At 33.7% G+C, this 18174-nt stretch overlaps 17 non-coding genes across 17 annotated transcripts; all 17 read left to right on the top strand.

Moving 5' to 3' along the window:
• Nucleotides 1–6: 6 nt before the first annotated feature.
• Nucleotides 7–89, top strand: TRNAL-CAG (transfer RNA leucine (anticodon CAG)). Its single transcript has one exon. It is a non-coding gene; the product is annotated as a tRNA-Leu (tRNA).
• A 928-nt stretch (nt 90–1017) lies between these two features.
• On the top strand, nt 1018–1100 carry TRNAL-CAG (transfer RNA leucine (anticodon CAG)). Its single transcript has one exon. It is a non-coding gene; the product is annotated as a tRNA-Leu (tRNA).
• Nucleotides 1101–2028: 928 nt separating this feature from the next.
• Nucleotides 2029–2111, top strand: TRNAL-CAG (transfer RNA leucine (anticodon CAG)). Its single transcript has one exon. It is a non-coding gene; the product is annotated as a tRNA-Leu (tRNA).
• Nucleotides 2112–3039: 928 nt separating this feature from the next.
• Nucleotides 3040–3122, top strand: TRNAL-CAG (transfer RNA leucine (anticodon CAG)). The gene has a single exon. It is a non-coding gene; the product is annotated as a tRNA-Leu (tRNA).
• Nucleotides 3123–4050: 928 nt separating this feature from the next.
• TRNAL-CAG (transfer RNA leucine (anticodon CAG)) lies at nt 4051–4133 on the top strand. Its single transcript has one exon. It is a non-coding gene; the product is annotated as a tRNA-Leu (tRNA).
• Nucleotides 4134–5061: 928 nt separating this feature from the next.
• TRNAL-CAG (transfer RNA leucine (anticodon CAG)) lies at nt 5062–5144 on the top strand. Its single transcript has one exon. It is a non-coding gene; the product is annotated as a tRNA-Leu (tRNA).
• A 928-nt stretch (nt 5145–6072) lies between these two features.
• TRNAL-CAG (transfer RNA leucine (anticodon CAG)) lies at nt 6073–6155 on the top strand. The gene has a single exon. It is a non-coding gene; the product is annotated as a tRNA-Leu (tRNA).
• Nucleotides 6156–7083: 928 nt separating this feature from the next.
• Nucleotides 7084–7166, top strand: TRNAL-CAG (transfer RNA leucine (anticodon CAG)). The gene has a single exon. It is a non-coding gene; the product is annotated as a tRNA-Leu (tRNA).
• Nucleotides 7167–8094: 928 nt separating this feature from the next.
• On the top strand, nt 8095–8177 carry TRNAL-CAG (transfer RNA leucine (anticodon CAG)). Its single transcript has one exon. It is a non-coding gene; the product is annotated as a tRNA-Leu (tRNA).
• Nucleotides 8178–9102: 925 nt separating this feature from the next.
• On the top strand, nt 9103–9185 carry TRNAL-CAG (transfer RNA leucine (anticodon CAG)). The gene has a single exon. It is a non-coding gene; the product is annotated as a tRNA-Leu (tRNA).
• Nucleotides 9186–10113: 928 nt separating this feature from the next.
• TRNAL-CAG (transfer RNA leucine (anticodon CAG)) lies at nt 10114–10196 on the top strand. Its single transcript has one exon. It is a non-coding gene; the product is annotated as a tRNA-Leu (tRNA).
• Nucleotides 10197–11124: 928 nt separating this feature from the next.
• TRNAL-CAG (transfer RNA leucine (anticodon CAG)) lies at nt 11125–11207 on the top strand. The gene has a single exon. It is a non-coding gene; the product is annotated as a tRNA-Leu (tRNA).
• A 928-nt stretch (nt 11208–12135) lies between these two features.
• TRNAL-CAG (transfer RNA leucine (anticodon CAG)) lies at nt 12136–12218 on the top strand. The gene has a single exon. It is a non-coding gene; the product is annotated as a tRNA-Leu (tRNA).
• A 928-nt stretch (nt 12219–13146) lies between these two features.
• On the top strand, nt 13147–13229 carry TRNAL-CAG (transfer RNA leucine (anticodon CAG)). The gene has a single exon. It is a non-coding gene; the product is annotated as a tRNA-Leu (tRNA).
• Nucleotides 13230–14157: 928 nt separating this feature from the next.
• TRNAL-CAG (transfer RNA leucine (anticodon CAG)) lies at nt 14158–14240 on the top strand. The gene has a single exon. It is a non-coding gene; the product is annotated as a tRNA-Leu (tRNA).
• A 1939-nt stretch (nt 14241–16179) lies between these two features.
• Nucleotides 16180–16262, top strand: TRNAL-CAG (transfer RNA leucine (anticodon CAG)). The gene has a single exon. It is a non-coding gene; the product is annotated as a tRNA-Leu (tRNA).
• A 928-nt stretch (nt 16263–17190) lies between these two features.
• TRNAL-CAG (transfer RNA leucine (anticodon CAG)) lies at nt 17191–17273 on the top strand. Its single transcript has one exon. It is a non-coding gene; the product is annotated as a tRNA-Leu (tRNA).
• The last annotated feature ends 901 nt before the right edge of the window (nt 17274–18174 follow it).

Genomic DNA, 18174 nt, shown 5'->3' with positions numbered 1-18174 from the left:
TTATGTGTCAGGATGGCCGAGCGGTCTAAGGCGCTGCGTTCAGGTCGCAGTCTCCTCTGGAGGCGTGGGTTCAAATCCCACTTCTGACAGTGTTCTTCCTTTTCTTCTTTGTTCTACAATGTCTCTTCCTTGTTGCTTGTGAAGAGAAATACTTAAGATATTCACTGCAAATCTGTTTCACAAACCACTTTGAAGAATAATCAACCTTCCATTATTTCTGCTTTATATCAATCAAAGAAAATGTTGCAATCTTCCCTAAAAATATGGACTTAAATACTACTTCAGACATCAATATTATATGTATTTTTTTCGTTGGTCAACATTTTTTCATATACTGAGTTTGCAAAATAAAATATCCCCCAACTTCTGAATCAGGGCTCCATATCTCAGGAGTAAGAACACTGCTCTTTTAAGCCAGTGGTGTTGAACACAAACCCTACTTGTACACTCCTTCATAGCATCCAATCAAGGCCATAAGCCAATATCATTAGCCAGTTCTTGGAAAGTTCATAAATGTCTTTTCTATGGTGAGTGAAAATCCACAAGACAACAAATTCTAGAAACTTGGAATCCAATCCTGAATAGAGCAAAAAAAATAATTACCGCATTTTTCCTTGGCATTCTATGAATTAGAAAAATAGATACTGCTCAACCCCTTTTCAATGTATTTTGGAAACTGCCACATTTGGAGTAATGATTTTCTTTCAATGCAGCTCTCAATCAATCAATCCAAAATTCAGGCATTAATTGTAGAGCATGTGAAGATGTTATTTGTATCAAGCATTTTCTCAAATATTTGGAAAATCCTAAACTATAGGTAATTCCGTGTTAATGTTATTTTTACAATATCTTTTTGATTTATCCAACTTTAAGCATCTTTGAAAAATAATTGAAAAAGCAATTTATTACTAATATTTGAATCAATAGTTTCAACAGCAGCATGGACATTGCACCTTTGAAAAAGTAGTTTTGGTTAATTAGTTTTATCCAATTTTTATGAAACGTAGTTTTTTATGTGTCAGGATGGCCGAGCGGTCTAAGGCGCTGCGTTCAGGTCGCAGTCTCCTCTGGAGGCGTGGGTTCAAATCTCACTTCTGACAGTGTTCTTCCTTTTCGTCTTTGTTCTACAATGTCTCTTCCTTGTTGCTTGTGAAGAGAAATACTTAAGATATTCACTGCAAATCTGTTTCACAAACCACTTTGAAGAATAATCAACCTTCCATTATTTCTGCTTTATATCAATCAAAGAAAATGTTGCAATCTTCCCTAAAAATATGGACTTAAATACTACTTCAGACATCAATATTATATGTATTTTTTTCTTTGGTCAACATTTTTTCATATACTGAGTTTGCAAAATAAAATATCCCCCAACTTCTGAATCAGGGCTCCATATCTCAGGAGTAAGAACACTGCTCTTTTAAGCCAGTGGTCATGAACACAAACCCTACTTGTACACTCCTTCATAGCATCCAATCAAGGCCATAAGCCAATATCATTAGCCAGTTCTTGGAAAGTTCATAAATGTCTTTTCTATGGTGAGTGAAAATCCACAAGACAACAAATTCTAGACACTTGGAATCCAATCCTGAATAGAGCAAAAAAAATAATTACCGCATTTTTCCTTGGCATTCTATGAATTAGAAAAATAGATACTGCACATCCCCTTTTCAATGTATTTTGGAAACTGCCACATTTGGAGTAATGATTTTCTTTCAATGCAGCTCTCAATCAATCAATACAAAATTCAGGCATTAATTGTAGAGCATGTGAAGATGTTATTTGTGTCAAGCATTTTCTCAAATATTTGGAAAATCCTAAACTATAGGTAATTCCGTGTTAATGTTATTTTTACAATATCTTTTTGATTTATCCAACTTTAAGCATCTTTGAAAAATAATTGAAAAAGCAATTTATTACTAATATTTGAATCAATAGTTTCAACAGCAGCATAGACATTGCACCTTTGAAAAAGTAGTTTTGGTTAATTAGTTTTATCCAATTTTTATGAAACGTAGTTTTTTATGTGTCAGGATGGCCGAGCGGTCTAAGGCGCTGCGTTCAGGTCGCAGTCTCCTCTGGAGGCGTGGGTTCAAATCTCACTTCTGACAGTGTTCTTCCTTTTCGTCTTTGTTCTACAATGTCTCTTCCTTGTTGCTTGTGAAGAGAAATACTTAAGATATTCACTGCAAATCTGTTTCACAAACCACTTTGAAGAATAATCAACCTTCCATTATTTCTGCTTTATATCAATCAAAGAAAATGTTGCAATCTTTCCTAAAAATATGGACTTAAATACTACTTCAGACATCAATATTATATGTATTTTTTTCTTTGGTCAACATTTTTTCATATACTGAGTTTGCAAAATAAAATATCCCCCAACTTCTGAATCAGGACTCCATATCTCAGGAGTAAGAACACTGCTCTTTTAAGCCAGTGGTCATGAACACAAACCCTATTTGTACACTCCTTCATAGCATCCAATCAAGGCCATAAGCCAATATCATTAGCCAGTTCTTGGAAAGTTCATAAATGTCTTTTCTATGGTGAGTGAAAATCCACAAGACAACAAATTCTAGAAACTTGGAATCCAATCCTGAATAGAGCAAAAAAAATAATTACCGCATTTTTCCTTGGCATTCTATGAATTAGAAAAATAGATACTGCTCAATCCCTTTTCAATGTATTTTGGAAACTGCCACATTTGGAGTAATGATTTTCTTTCAATGCAGCTCTCAATCAATCAATCCAAAATTCAGGCATTAATTGTAGAGCATGTGAAGATGTTATTTGTATCAAGCATTTTCTCAAATATTTGGAAAATCCTAAACTATAGGTAATTCCGTGTTAATGTTATTTTTACAATATCTTTTTGATTTATCCAACTTTAAGCATCTTTGAAAAATAATTGAAAAAGCAATTTATTACTAATATTTGAATCAATAGTTTCAACAGCAGCATGGACATTGCACCTTTGAAAAAGTAGTTTTGGTTAATTAGTTTTATCCAATTTTTATGAAACGTAGTTTTTTATGTGTCAGGATGGCCGAGCGGTCTAAGGCGCTGCGTTCAGGTCGCAGTCTCCTCTGGAGGCGTGGGTTCAAATCTCACTTCTGACAGTGTTCTTCCTTTTCGTCTTTGTTCTACAATGTCTCTTCCTTGTTGCTTGTGAAGAGAAATACTTAAGATATTCACTGCAAATCTGTTTCACAAACCACTTTGAAGAATAATCAACCTTCCATTATTTCTGCTTTATATCAATCAAAGAAAATGTTGCAATCTTCCCTAAAAATATGGACTTAAATACTACTTCAGACATCAATATTATATGTATTTTTTTCTTTGGTCAACATTTTTTCATATACTGAGTTTGCAAAATAAAATATCCCCCAACTTCTGAATCAGGGCTCCATATCTCAGGAGTAAGAACACTGCTCTTTTAAGCCAGTGGTCATGAACACAAACCCTACTTGTACACTCCTTCATAGCATCCAATCAAGGCCATAAGCCAATATCATTAGCCAGTTCTTGGAAAGTTCATAAATGTCTTTTCTATGGTGAGTGAAAATCCACAAGACAACAAATTCTAGAAACTTGGAATCCAATCCTGAATAGAGCAAAAAAAATAATTACCGCATTTTTCCTTGGCATTCTATGAATTAGAAAAATAGATACTGCACAACCCCTTTTCAATGTATTTTGGAAACTGCCACATTTGGAGTAATGATTTTCTTTCAATGCAGCTCTCAATCAATCAATACAAAATTCAGGCATTAATTGTAGAGCATGTGAAGATGTTATTTGTGTCAAGCATTTTCTCAAATATTTGGAAAATCCTAAACTATAGGTAATTCCGTGTTAATGTTATTTTTACAATATCTTTTTGATTTATCCAACCTTAAGCATCTTTGAAAAATAATTGAAAAAGCAATTTATTACTAATATTTGAATCAATAGTTTCAACAGCAGCATGGACATTGCACCTTTGAAAAAGTAGTTTTGGTTAATTAGTTTTATCCAATTTTTATGAAACGTAGTTTTTTATGTGTCAGGATGGCCGAGCGGTCTAAGGCGCTGCGTTCAGGTCGCAGTCTCCTCTGGAGGCGTGGGTTCAAATCCCACTTCTGACAGTGTTCTTCCTTTTCGTCTATGTTCTACAATGTCTCTTCCTTGTTGCTTGTGAAGAGAAATACTTAAGATATTCACTGCAAATCTGTTTCACAAACCACTTTGAAGAATAATCAACCTTCCATTATTTCTGCTTTATATCAATCAAAGAAAATGTTGCAATCTTTCCTAAAAATATGGACTTAAATACTACTTCAGACATCAATATTATATGTATTTTTTTCTTTGGTCAACATTTTTTCATATACTGAGTTTGCAAAATAAAATATCCCCCAACTTCTGAATCAGGGCTCCATATCTCAGGAGTAAGAACACTGCTCTTTTAAGCCAGTGGTCATGAACACAAACCCTACTTGTACACTCCTTCATAGCATCCAATCAAGGCCATAAGCCAATATCATTAGCCAGTTCTTGGAAAGTTCATAAATGTCTTTTCTATGGTGAGTGAAAATCCACAAGACAACAAATTCTAGAAACTTGGAATCCAATCCTGAATAGAGCAAAAAAAATAATTACCGCATTTTTCCTTGGCATTCTATGAATTAGAAAAATAGATACTGCTCAACCCCTTTTCAATGTATTTTGGAAACTGCCACATTTGGAGTAATGATTTTCTTTCAATGCAGCTCTCAATCAATCAATCCAAAATTCAGGCATTAATTGTAGAGCATGTGAAGATGTTATTTGTATCAAGCATTTTCTCAAATATTTGGAAAATCCTAAACTATAGGTAATTCCGTGTTAATGTTATTTTTACAATATCTTTTTGATTTATCCAACTTTAAGCATCTTTGAAAAATAATTGAAAAAGCAATTTATTACTAATATTTGAATCAATAGTTTCAACAGCAGCATGGACATTGCACCTTTGAAAAAGTAGTTTTGGTTAATTAGTTTTATCCAATTTTTATGAAACTTAGTTTTTTTTGTGTCAGGATGGCCGAGCGGTCTAAGGCGCTGCGTTCAGGTCGCAGTCTCCTCTGGAGGCGTGGGTTCAAATCCCACTTCTGACAGTGTTCTTCCTTTTCTTCTTTGTTCTACAATGTCTCTTCCTTGTTGCTTGTGAAGAGAAATACTTAAGATATTCACTGCAAATCTGTTTCACAAACCACTTTGAAGAATAATCAACCTTCCATTATTTCTGCTTTATATCAATCAAAGAAAATGTTGCAATCTTCCCTAAAAATATGGACTTAAATACTACTTCAGACATCAATATTATATGTATTTTTTTCTTTGGTCAACATTTTTTCATATACTGAGTTTGCAAAATAAAATATCCCCCAACTTCTGAATCAGGGCTCCATATCTCAGGAGTAAGAACACTGCTCTTTTAAGCCAGTGGTGTTGAACACAAACCCTACTTGTACACTCCTTCATAGCATCCAATCAAGGCCATAAGCCAATATCATTAGCCAGTTCTTGGAAAGTTCATAAATGTCTTTTCTATGGTGAGTGAAAATCCACAAGACAACAAATTCTAGAAACTTGGAATCCAATCCTGAATAGAGCAAAAAAAATAATTACCGCATTTTTCCTTGGCATTCTATGAATTAGAAAAATAGATACTGCACAACCCCTTTTCAATGTATTTTGGAAACTGCCACATTTGGAGTAATGATTTTCTTTCAATGCAGCTCTCAATCAATCAATACAAAATTCAGGCATTAATTGTAGAGCATGTGAAGATGTTATTTGTGTCAAGCATTTTCTCAAATATTTGGAAAATCCTAAACTATAGGTAATTCCGTGTTAATGTTATTTTTACAATATCTTTTTGATTTATCCAACCTTAAGCATCTTTGAAAAATAATTGAAAAAGCAATTTATTACTAATATTTGAATCAATAGTTTCAACAGCAGCATGGACATTGCACCTTTGAAAAAGTAGTTTTGGTTAATTAGTTTTATCCAATTTTTATGAAACGTAGTTTTTTATGTGTCAGGATGGCCGAGCGGTCTAAGGCGCTGCGTTCAGGTCGCAGTCTCCTCTGGAGGCGTGGGTTCAAATCCCACTTCTGACAGTGTTCTTCCTTTTCGTCTTTGTTCTACAATGTCTCTTCCTTGTTGCTTGTGAAGAGAAATACTTAAGATATTCACTGCAAATCTGTTTCACAAACCACTTTGAAGAATAATCAACCTTCCATTATTTCTGCTTTATATCAATCAAAGAAAATGTTGCAATCTTTCCTAAAAATATGGACTTAAATACTACTTCAGACATCAATATTATATGTATTTTTTTCTTTGGTCAACATTTTTTCATATACTGAGTTTGCAAAATAAAATATCCCCCAACTTCTGAATCAGGGCTCCATATCTCAGGAGTAAGAACACTGCTCTTTTAAGCCAGTGGTCATGAACACAAACCCTACTTGTACACTCCTTCATAGCATCCAATCAAGGCCATAAGCCAATATCATTAGCCAGTTATTGGAAAGTTCATAAATGTCTTTTCTATGGTGAGTGAAAATCCACAAGACAACAAATTCTAGAAACTTGGAATCCAATCCTGAATAGAGCAAAAAAAATAATTACCGCATTTTTCCTTGGCATTCTATGAATTAGAAAAATAGATACTGCTCAACCCCTTTTCAATGTATTTTGGAAACTGCCACATTTGGAGTAATGATTTTCTTTCAATGCAGCTCTCAATCAATCAATCCAAAATTCAGGCATTAATTGTAGAGCATGTGAAGATGTTATTTGTATCAAGCATTTTCTCAAATATTTGGAAAATCCTAAACTATAGGTAATTCCGTGTTAATGTTATTTTTACAATATCTTTTTGATTTATCCAACTTTAAGCATCTTTGAAAAATAATTGAAAAAGCAATTTATTACTAATATTTGAATCAATAGTTTCAACAGCAGCATGGACATTGCACCTTTGAAAAAGTAGTTTTGGTTAATTAGTTTTATCCAATTTTTATGAAACTTAGTTTTTTTTGTGTCAGGATGGCCGAGCGGTCTAAGGCGCTGCGTTCAGGTCGCAGTCTCCTCTGGAGGCGTGGGTTCAAATCCCACTTCTGACAGTGTTCTTCCTTTTCTTCTTTGTTCTACAATGTCTCTTCCTTGTTGCTTGTGAAGAGAAATACTTAAGATATTCACTGCAAATCTGTTTCACAAACCACTTTGAAGAATAATCAACCTTCCATTATTTCTGCTTTATATCAATCAAAGAAAATGTTGCAATCTTCCCTAAAAATATGGACTTAAATACTACTTCAGACATCAATATTATATGTTTTTTTTTCTTTGGTCAACATTTTTTCATATACTGAGTTTGCAAAATAAAATATCCCCCAACTTCTGAATCAGGGCTCCATATCTCAGGAGTAAGAACACTGCTCTTTTAAGCCAGTGGTGTTGAACACAAACCCTACTTGTACACTCCTTCATAGCATCCAATCAAGGCCATAAGCCAATATCATTAGCCAGTTCTTGGAAAGTTCATAAATGTCTTTTCTATGGTGAGTGAAAATCCACAAGACAACAAATTCTAGACACTTGGAATCCAATCCTGAATAGAGCAAAAAAAATAATTACCGCATTTTTCCTTGGCATTCTATGAATTAGAAAAATAGATACTGCACATCCCCTTTTCAATGTATTTTGGAAACTGCCACATTTGGAGTAATGATTTTCTTTCAATGCAGCTCTCAATCAATCAATACAAAATTCAGGCATTAATTGTAGAGCATGTGAAGATGTTATTTGTGTCAAGCATTTTCTCAAATATTTGGAAAATCCTAAACTATAGGTAATTCCGTGTTAATGTTATTTTTACAATATCTTTTTGATTTATCCAACCTTAAGCATCTTTGAAAAATAATTGAAAAAGCAATTTATTACTAATATTTGAATCAATAGTTTCAACAGCAGCATGGACATTGCACCTTTGAAAAAGTAGTTTTGGTTAATTAGTTTTATCCAATTTTTATGAAACGTAGTTTTTTATGTGTCAGGATGGCCGAGCGGTCTAAGGCGCTGCGTTCAGGTCGCAGTCTCCTCTGGAGGCGTGGGTTCAAATCCCACTTCTGACAGTGTTCTTCCTTTTCGTCTTTGTTCTACAATGTCTCTTCCTTGTTGCTTGTGAAGAGAAATACTTAAGATATTCACTGCAAATCTGTTTCACAAACCACTTTGAAGAATAATCAACCTTCCATTATTTCTGCTTTATATCAATCAAAGAAAATGTTGCAATCTTTCCTAAAAATATGGACTTAAATACTACTTCAGACATCAATATTATATGTATTTTTTTCTTTGGTCAACATTTTTTCATATACTGAGTTTGCAAAATAAAATATCCCCCAACTTCTGAATCAGGGCTCCATATCTCAGGAGTAAGAACACTGCTCTTTTAAGCCAGTGGTCATGAACACAAACCCTACTTGTACACTCCTTCATAGCATCCAATCAAGGCCATAAGCCAATATCATTAGCCAGTTCTTGGAAAGTTCATAAATGTCTTTTCTATGGTGAGTGAAAATCCAGACAACAAATTCTAGAAACTTGGAATCCAATCCTGAATAGAGCAAAAAAAATAATTACCGCATTTTTCCTTGGCATTCTATGAATTAGAAAAATAGATACTGCACAACCCCTTTTCAATGTATTTTGGAAACTGCCACATTTGGAGTAATGATTTTCTTTCAATGCAGCTCTCAATCAATCAATCCAAAATTCAGGCATTAATTGTAGAGCATGTGAAGATGTTATTTGTATCAAGCATTTTCTCAAATATTTGGAAAATCCTAAACTATAGGTAATTCCGTGTTAATGTTATTTTTACAATATCTTTTTGATTTATCCAACTTTAAGCATCTTTGAAAAATAATTGAAAAAGCAATTTATTACTAATATTTGAATCAATAGTTTCAACAGCAGCATGGACATTGCACCTTTGAAAAAGTAGTTTTGGTTAATTAGTTTTATCCAATTTTTATGAAACTTAGTTTTTTATGTGTCAGGATGGCCGAGCGGTCTAAGGCGCTGCGTTCAGGTTGCAGTCTCCTCTGGAGGCGTGGGTTCAAATCCCACTTCTGACAGTGTTCTTCCTTTTCTTCTTTGTTCTACAATGTCTCTTCCTTGTTGCTTGTGAAGAGAAATACTTAAGATATTCACTGCAAATCTGTTTCACAAACCACTTTGAAGAATAATCAACCTTCCATTATTTCTGCTTTATATCAATCAAAGAAAATGTTGCAATCTTCCCTAAAAATATGGACTGAAATACTACTTCAGACATCAATATTATATGTATTTTTTTCTTTGGTCAACATTTTTTCATATACTGAGTTTGCAAAATAAAATATCCCCCAACTTCTGAATCAGGGCTCCATATCTCAGGAGTAAGAACACTGCTCTTTTAAGCCAGTGGTGTTGAACACAAACCCTACTTGTACACTCCTTCATAGCATCCAATCAAGGCCATAAGCCAATATCATTAGCCAGTTCTTGGAAAGTTCATAAATGTCTTTTCTATGGTGAGTGAAAATCCACAAGACAACAAATTCTAGACACTTGGAATCCAATCCTGAATAGAGCAAAAAAAATAATTACCGCATTTTTCCTTGGCATTCTATGAATTAGAAAAATAGATACTGCACATCCCCTTTTCAATGTATTTTGGAAACTGCCACATTTGGAGTAATGATTTTCTTTCAATGCAGCTCTCAATCAATCAATACAAAATTCAGGCATTAATTGTAGAGCATGTGAAGATGTTATTTGTGTCAAGCATTTTCTCAAATATTTGGAAAATCCTAAACTATAGGTAATTCCGTGTTAATGTTATTTTTACAATATCTTTTTGATTTATCCAACCTTAAGCATCTTTGAAAAATAATTGAAAAAGCAATTTATTACTAATATTTGAATCAATAGTTTCAACAGCAGCATGGACATTGCACCTTTGAAAAAGTAGTTTTGGTTAATTAGTTTTATCCAATTTTTATGAAACGTAGTTTTTCATGTGTCGGGATGGCCGAGCGGTCTAAGGCGCTGCGTTCAGGTCGCAGTCTCCTCTGGAGGCGTGGGTTCAAATCCCACTTCTGACAGTGTTCTTCCTTTTCTTCTTTGTTCTACAATGTCTCTTCCTTGTTGCTTGTGAAGAGAAATACTTAAGATATTCACTGCAAATCTGTTTCACAAACCACTTTGAAGAATAATCAACCTTCCATTATTTCTGCTTTATATCAATCAAAGAAAATGTTGCAATCTTTCCTAAAAATATGGACTTAAATACTACTTCAGACATCAATATTATATGTATTTTTTTCTTTGGTCAACATTTTTTCATATACTGAGTTTGCAAAATAAAATATCCCCCAACTTCTGAATCAGGGCTCCATATCTCAGGAGTAAGAACACTGCTCTTTTAAGCCAGTGGTCATGAACACAAACCCTACTTGTACACTCCTTCATAGCATCCAATCAAGGCCATAAGCCAATATCATTAGCCAGTTCTTGGAAAGTTCATAAATGTCTTTTCTATGGTGAGTGAAAATCCACAAGACAACAAATTCTAGACACTTGGAATCCAATCCTGAATAGAGCAAAAAAAATAATTACCACATTTTTCCTTGGCATTCTATGAATTAGAAAAATAGATACTGCACATCCCCTTTTCAATGTATTTTGGAAACTGCCACATTTGGAGTAATGATTTTCTTTCAATGCAGCTCTCAATCAATCAATACAAAATTCAGGCATTAATTGTAGAGCATGTGAAGATGTTATTTGTGTCAAGCATTTTCTCAAATATTTGGAAAATCCTAAACTATAGGTAATTCCGTGTTAATGTTATTTTTACAATATCTTTTTGATTTATCCAACCTTAAGCATCTTTGAAAAATAATTGAAAAAGCAATTTATTACTAATATTTGAATCAATAGTTTCAACAGCAGCATGGACATTGCACCTTTGAAAAAGTAGTTTTGGTTAATTAGTTTTATCCAATTTTTATGAAACGTAGTTTTTTATGTGTCAGGATGGCCGAGCGGTCTAAGGCGCTGCGTTCAGGTTGCAGTCTCCTCTGGAGGCGTGGGTTCAAATCCCACTTCTGACAGTGTTCTTCCTTTTCTTCTTTGTTCTACAATGTCTCTTCCTTGTTGCTTGTGAAGAGAAATACTTAAGATATTCACTGCAAATCTGTTTCACAAACCACTTTGAAGAATAATCAACCTTCCATTATTTCTGCTTTATATCAATCAAAGAAAATGTTGCAATCTTCCCTAAAAATATGGACTGAAATACTACTTCAGACATCAATATTATATGTATTTTTTTCTTTGGTCAACATTTTTTCATATACTGAGTTTGCAAAATAAAATATCCCCCAACTTCTGAATCAGGGCTCCATATCTCAGGAGTAAGAACACTGCTCTTTTAAGCCAGTGGTGTTGAACACAAACCCTACTTGTACACTCCTTCATAGCATCCAATCAAGGCCATAAGCCAATATCATTAGCCAGTTCTTGGAAAGTTCATAAATGTCTTTTCTATGGTGAGTGAAAATCCACAAGACAACAAATTCTAGACACTTGGAATCCAATCCTGAATAGAGCAAAAAAAATAATTACCGCATTTTTCCTTGGCATTCTATGAATTAGAAAAATAGATACTGCACATCCCCTTTTCAATGTATTTTGGAAACTGCCACATTTGGAGTAATGATTTTCTTTCAATGCAGCTCTCAATCAATCAATACAAAATTCAGGCATTAATTGTAGAGCATGTGAAGATGTTATTTGTGTCAAGCATTTTCTCAAATATTTGGAAAATCCTAAACTATAGGTAATTCCGTGTTAATGTTATTTTTACAATATCTTTTTGATTTATCCAACCTTAAGCATCTTTGAAAAATAATTGAAAAAGCAATTTATTACTAATATTTGAATCAATAGTTTCAACAGCAGCATAGACATTGCACCTTTGAAAAAGTAGTTTTGGTTAATTAGTTTTATCCAATTTTTATGAAACGTAGTTTTTTATGTGTCAGGATGGCCGAGCGGTCTAAGGCGCTGCGTTCAGGTCGCAGTCTCCTCTGGAGGCGTGGGTTCAAATCTCACTTCTGACAGTGTTCTTCCTTTTCTTCTTTGTTCTACAATGTCTCTTCCTTGTTGCTTGTGAAGAGAAATACTTAAGATATTCACTGCAAATCTGTTTCACAAACCACTTTGAAGAATAATCAACCTTCCATTATTTCTGCTTTATATCAATCAAAGAAAATGTTGCAATCTTTCCTAAAAATATGGACTTAAATACTACTTCAGACATCAATATTATATGTATTTTTTTCTTTGGTCAACATTTTTTCATATACTGAGTTTGCAAAATAAAATATCCCCCAACTTCTGAATCAGGACTCCATATCTCAGGAGTAAGAACACTGCTCTTTTAAGCCAGTGGTCATGAACACAAACCCTATTTGTACACTCCTTCATAGCATCCAATCAAGGCCATAAGCCAATATCATTAGCCAGTTCTTGGAAAGTTCATAAATGTCTTTTCTATGGTGAGTGAAAATCCACAAGACAACAAATTCTAGAAACTTGGAATCCAATCCTGAATAGAGCAAAAAAAATAATTACCGCATTTTTCCTTGGCATTCTATGAATTAGAAAAATAGATACTGCTCAACCCCTTTTCAATGTATTTTGGAAACTGCCACATTTGGAGTAATGATTTTCTTTCAATGCAGCTCTCAATCAATCAATCCAAAATTCAGGCATTAATTGTAGAGCATGTGAAGATGTTATTTGTATCAAGCATTTTCTCAAATATTTGGAAAATCCTAAACTATAGGTAATTCCGTGTTAATGTTATTTTTACAATATCTTTTTGATTTATCCAACTTTAAGCATCTTTGAAAAATAATTGAAAAAGCAATTTATTACTAATATTTGAATCAATAGTTTCAACAGCAGCATGGACATTGCACCTTTGAAAAAGTAGTTTTGGTTAATTAGTTTTATCCAATTTTTATGAAACGTAGTTTTTTATGTGTCAGGATGGCCGAGCGGTCTAAGGCGCTGCGTTCAGGTCGCAGTCTCCTCTGGAGGCGTGGGTTCAAATCTCACTTCTGACAGTGTTCTTCCTTTTCGTCTTTGTTCTACAATGTCTCTTCCTTGTTGCTTGTGAAGAGAAATACTTAAGATATTCACTGCAAATCTGTTTCACAAACCACTTTGAAGAATAATCAACCTTCCATTATTTCTGCTTTATATCAATCAAAGAAAATGTTGCAATCTTCCCTAAAAATATGGACTTAAATACTACTTCAGACATCAATATTATATGTATTTTTTTCTTTGGTCAACATTTTTTCATATACTGAGTTTGCAAAATAAAATATCCCCCAACTTCTGAATCAGGGCTCCATATCTCAGGAGTAAGAACACTGCTCTTTTAAGCCAGTGGTCATGAACACAAACCCTACTTGTACACTCCTTCATAGCATCCAATCAAGGCCATAAGCCAATATCATTAGCCAGTTCTTGGAAAGTTCATAAATGTCTTTTCTATGGTGAGTGAAAATCCACAAGACAACAAATTCTAGAAACTTGGAATCCAATCCTGAATAGAGCAAAAAAAATAATTACCGCATTTTTCCTTGGCATTCTATGAATTAGAAAAATAGATACTGCACAACCCCTTTTCAATGTATTTTGGAAACTGCCACATTTGGAGTAATGATTTTCTTTCAATGCAGCTCTCAATCAATCAATACAAAATTCAGGCATTAATTGTAGAGCATGTGAAGATGTTATTTGTGTCAAGCATTTTCTCAAATATTTGGAAAATCCTAAACTATAGGTAATTCCGTGTTAATGTTATTTTTACAATATCTTTTTGATTTATCCAACCTTAAGCATCTTTGAAAAATAATTGAAAAAGCAATTTATTACTAATATTTGAATCAATAGTTTCAACAGCAGCATGGACATTGCACCTTTGAAAAAGTAGTTTTGGTTAATTAGTTTTATCCAATTTTTATGAAACGTAGTTTTTTATGTGTCAGGATGGCCGAGCGGTCTAAGGCGCTGCGTTCAGGTCGCAGTCTCCTCTGGAGGCGTGGGTTCAAATCCCACTTCTGACAGTGTTCTTCCTTTTCGTCTTTGTTCTACAATGTCTCTTCCTTGTTGCTTGTGAAGAGAAATACTTAAGATATTCACTGCAAATCTGTTTCACAAACCACTTTGAAGAATAATCAACCTTCCATTATTTCTGCTTTATATCAATCAAAGAAAATGTTGCAATCTTTCCTAAAAATATGGACTTAAATACTACTTCAGACATCAATATTATATGTATTTTTTTCTTTGGTCAACATTTTTTCATATACTGAGTTTGCAAAATAAAATATCCCCCAACTTCTGAATCAGGGCTCCATATCTCAGGAGTAAGAACACTGCTCTTTTAAGCCAGTGGTCATGAACACAAACCCTACTTGTACACTCCTTCATAGCATCCAATCAAGGCCATAAGCCAATATCATTAGCCAGTTCTTGGAAAGTTCATAAATGTCTTTTCTATGGTGAGTGAAAATCCACAAGACAACAAATTCTAGAAACTTGGAATCCAATCCTGAATAGAGCAAAAAAAATAATTACCGCATTTTTCCTTGGCATTCTATGAATTAGAAAAATAGATACTGCTCAACCCCTTTTCAATGTATTTTGGAAACTGCCACATTTGGAGTAATGATTTTCTTTCAATGCAGCTCTCAATCAATCAATCCAAAATTCAGGCATTAATTGTAGAGCATGTGAAGATGTTATTTGTATCAAGCATTTTCTCAAATATTTGGAAAATCCTAAACTATAGGTAATTCCGTGTTAATGTTATTTTTACAATATCTTTTTGATTTATCCAACTTTAAGCATCTTTGAAAAATAATTGAAAAAGCAATTTATTACTAATATTTGAATCAATAGTTTCAACAGCAGCATGGACATTGCACCTTTGAAAAAGTAGTTTTGGTTAATTAGTTTTATCCAATTTTTATGAAACTTAGTTTTTTTTGTGTCAGGATGGCCGAGCGGTCTAACGCGCTGCGTTCAGGTCGCAGTCTCCTCTGGAGGCGTGGGTTCAAATCCCACTTCTGACAGTGTTCTTCCTTTTCTTCTTTGTTCTACAATGTCTCTTCCTTGTTGCTTGTGAAGAGAAATACTTAAGATATTCACTGCAAATCTGTTTCACAAACCACTTTGAAGAATAATCAACCTTCCATTATTTCTGCTTTATATCAATCAAAGAAAATGTTGCAATCTTCCCTAAAAATAAGGACTTAAATACTACTTCAGACATCAATATTATATGTTTTTTTTTCTTTGGTCAACATTTTTTCATATACTGAGTTTGCAAAATAAAATATCCCCCAACTTCTGAATCAGGGCTCCATATCTCAGGAGTAAGAACACTGCTCTTTTAAGCCAGTGGTGTTGAACACAAACCCTACTTGTACACTCCTTCATAGCATCCAATCAAGGCCATAAGCCAATATCATTAGCCAGTTCTTGGAAAGTTCATAAATGTCTTTTCTATGGTGAGTGAAAATCCACAAGACAACAAATTCTAGACACTTGGAATCCAATCCTGAATAGAGCAAAAAAAATAATTACCGCATTTTTCCTTGGCATTCTATGAATTAGAAAAATAGATACTGCACATCCCCTTTTCAATGTATTTTGGAAACTGCCACATTTGGAGTAATGATTTTCTTTCAATGCAGCTCTCAATCAATCAATACAAAATTCAGGCATTAATTGTAGAGCATGTGAAGATGTTATTTGTGTCAAGCATTTTCTCAAATATTTGGAAAATCCTAAACTATAGGTAATTCCGTGTTAATGTTATTTTTACAATATCTTTTTGATTTATCCAACCTTAAGCATCTTTGAAAAATAATTGAAAAAGCAATTTATTACTAATATTTGAATCAATAGTTTCAACAGCAGCATGGACATTGCACCTTTGAAAAAGTAGTTTTGGTTAATTAGTTTTATCCAATTTTTATGAAACGTAGTTTTTTATGTGTCAGGATGGCCGAGCGGTCTAAGGCGCTGCGTTCAGGTCGCAGTCTCCTCTGGAGGCGTGGGTTCAAATCCCACTTCTGACAGTGTTCTTCCTTTTCGTCTTTGTTCTACAATGTCTCTTCCTTGTTGCTTGTGAAGAGAAATACTTAAGATATTCACTGCAAATCTGTTTCACAAACCACTTTGAAGAATAATCAACCTTCCATTATTTCTGCTTTATATCAATCAAAGAAAATGTTGCAATCTTCCCTAAAAATATGGACTTAAATACTACTTCAGACATCAATATTATATGTATTTTTTTCTTTGGTCAACATTTTTTCATATACTGAGTTTGCAAAATAAAATATCCCCCAACTTCTGAATCAGGGCTCCATATCTCAGGAGTAAGAACACTGCTCTTTTAAGCCAGTGGTCATGAACACAAACCCTACTTGTACACTCCTTCATAGCATCCAATCAAGGCCATAAGCCAATATCATTAGCCAGTTCTTGGAAAGTTCATAAATGTCTTTTCTATGGTGAGTGAAAATCCACAAGACAACAAATTCTAGAAACTTGGAATCCAATCCTGAATAGAGCAAAAAAAATAATTACCGCATTTTTCCTTGGCATTCTATGAATTAGAAAAATAGATACTGCACAACCCCTTTTCAATGTATTTTGGAAACTGCCACATTTGGAGTAATGATTTTCTTTCAATGCAGCTCTCAATCAATCAATACAAAATTCAGGCATTAATTGTAGAGCATGTGAAGATGTTATTTGTGTCAAGCATTTTCTCAAATATTTGGAAAATCCTAAACTATAGGTAATTCCGTGTTAATGTTATTTTTACAATATCTTTTTGATTTATCCAACCTTAAGCATCTTTGAAAAATAATTGAAAAAGCAATTTATTACTAATATTTGAATCAATAGTTTCAACAGCAGCATGGACATTGCACCTTTGAAAAAGTAGTTTTGGTTAATTAGTTTTATCCAATTTTTATGAAACGTAGTTTTTTATGTGTCAGGATGGCCGAGCGGTCTAAGGCGCTGCGTTCAGGTCGCAGTCTCCTCTGGAGGCGTGGGTTCAAATCCCACTTCTGACAGTGTTCTTCCTTTTCGTCTTTGTTCTACAATGTCTCTTCCTTGTTGCTTGTGAAGAGAAATACTTAAGATATTCACTGCAAATCTGTTTCACAAACCACTTTGAAGAATAATCAACCTTCCATTATTTCTGCTTTATATCAATCAAAGAAAATGTTGCAATCTTTCCTAAAAATATGGACTTAAATACTACTTCAGACATCAATATTATATGTATTTTTTTCTTTGGTCAACATTTTTTCATATACTGAGTTTGCAAAATAAAATATCCCCCAACTTCTGAATCAGGGCTCCATATCTCAGGAGTAAGAACACTGCTCTTTTAAGCCAGTGGTCATGAACACAAACCCTACTTGTACACTCCTTCATAGCATCCAATCAAGGCCATAAGCCAATATCATTAGCCAGTTCTTGGAAAGTTCATAAATGTCTTTTCTATGGTGAGTGAAAATCCACAAGACAACAAATTCTAGAAACTTGGAATCCAATCCTGAATAGAGCAAAAAAAATAATTACCGCATTTTTCCTTGGCATTCTATGAATTAGAAAAATAGATACTGCTCAACCCCTTTTCAATGTATTTTGGAAACTGCCACATTTGGAGTAATGATTTTCTTTCAATGCAGCTCTCAATCAATCAATCCAAAATTCAGGCATTAATTGTAGAGCATGTGAAGATGTTATTTGTATCAAGCATTTTCTCAAATATTTGGAAAATCCTAAACTATAGGTAATTCCGTGTTAATGTTATTTTTACAATATCTTTTTGATTTATCCAACTTTAAGCATCTTTGAAAAATAATTGAAAAAGCAATTTATTACTAATATTTGAATCAATAGTTTCAACAGCAGCATGGACATTGCACCTTTGAAAAAGTAGTTTTGGTTAATTAGTTTTATCCA

Source organism: Taudactylus pleione, unplaced genomic scaffold (genome assembly GCF_031769625.1).
Source record: "Taudactylus pleione unplaced genomic scaffold, aTauple2 ptg000177l, whole genome shotgun sequence".
NCBI lineage: Eukaryota > Metazoa > Chordata > Amphibia > Anura > Myobatrachidae > Taudactylus > Taudactylus pleione.
Note: the sequence above shows the minus strand (reverse complement) of the source record. Positions and strands in the feature narration are given on the sequence as shown.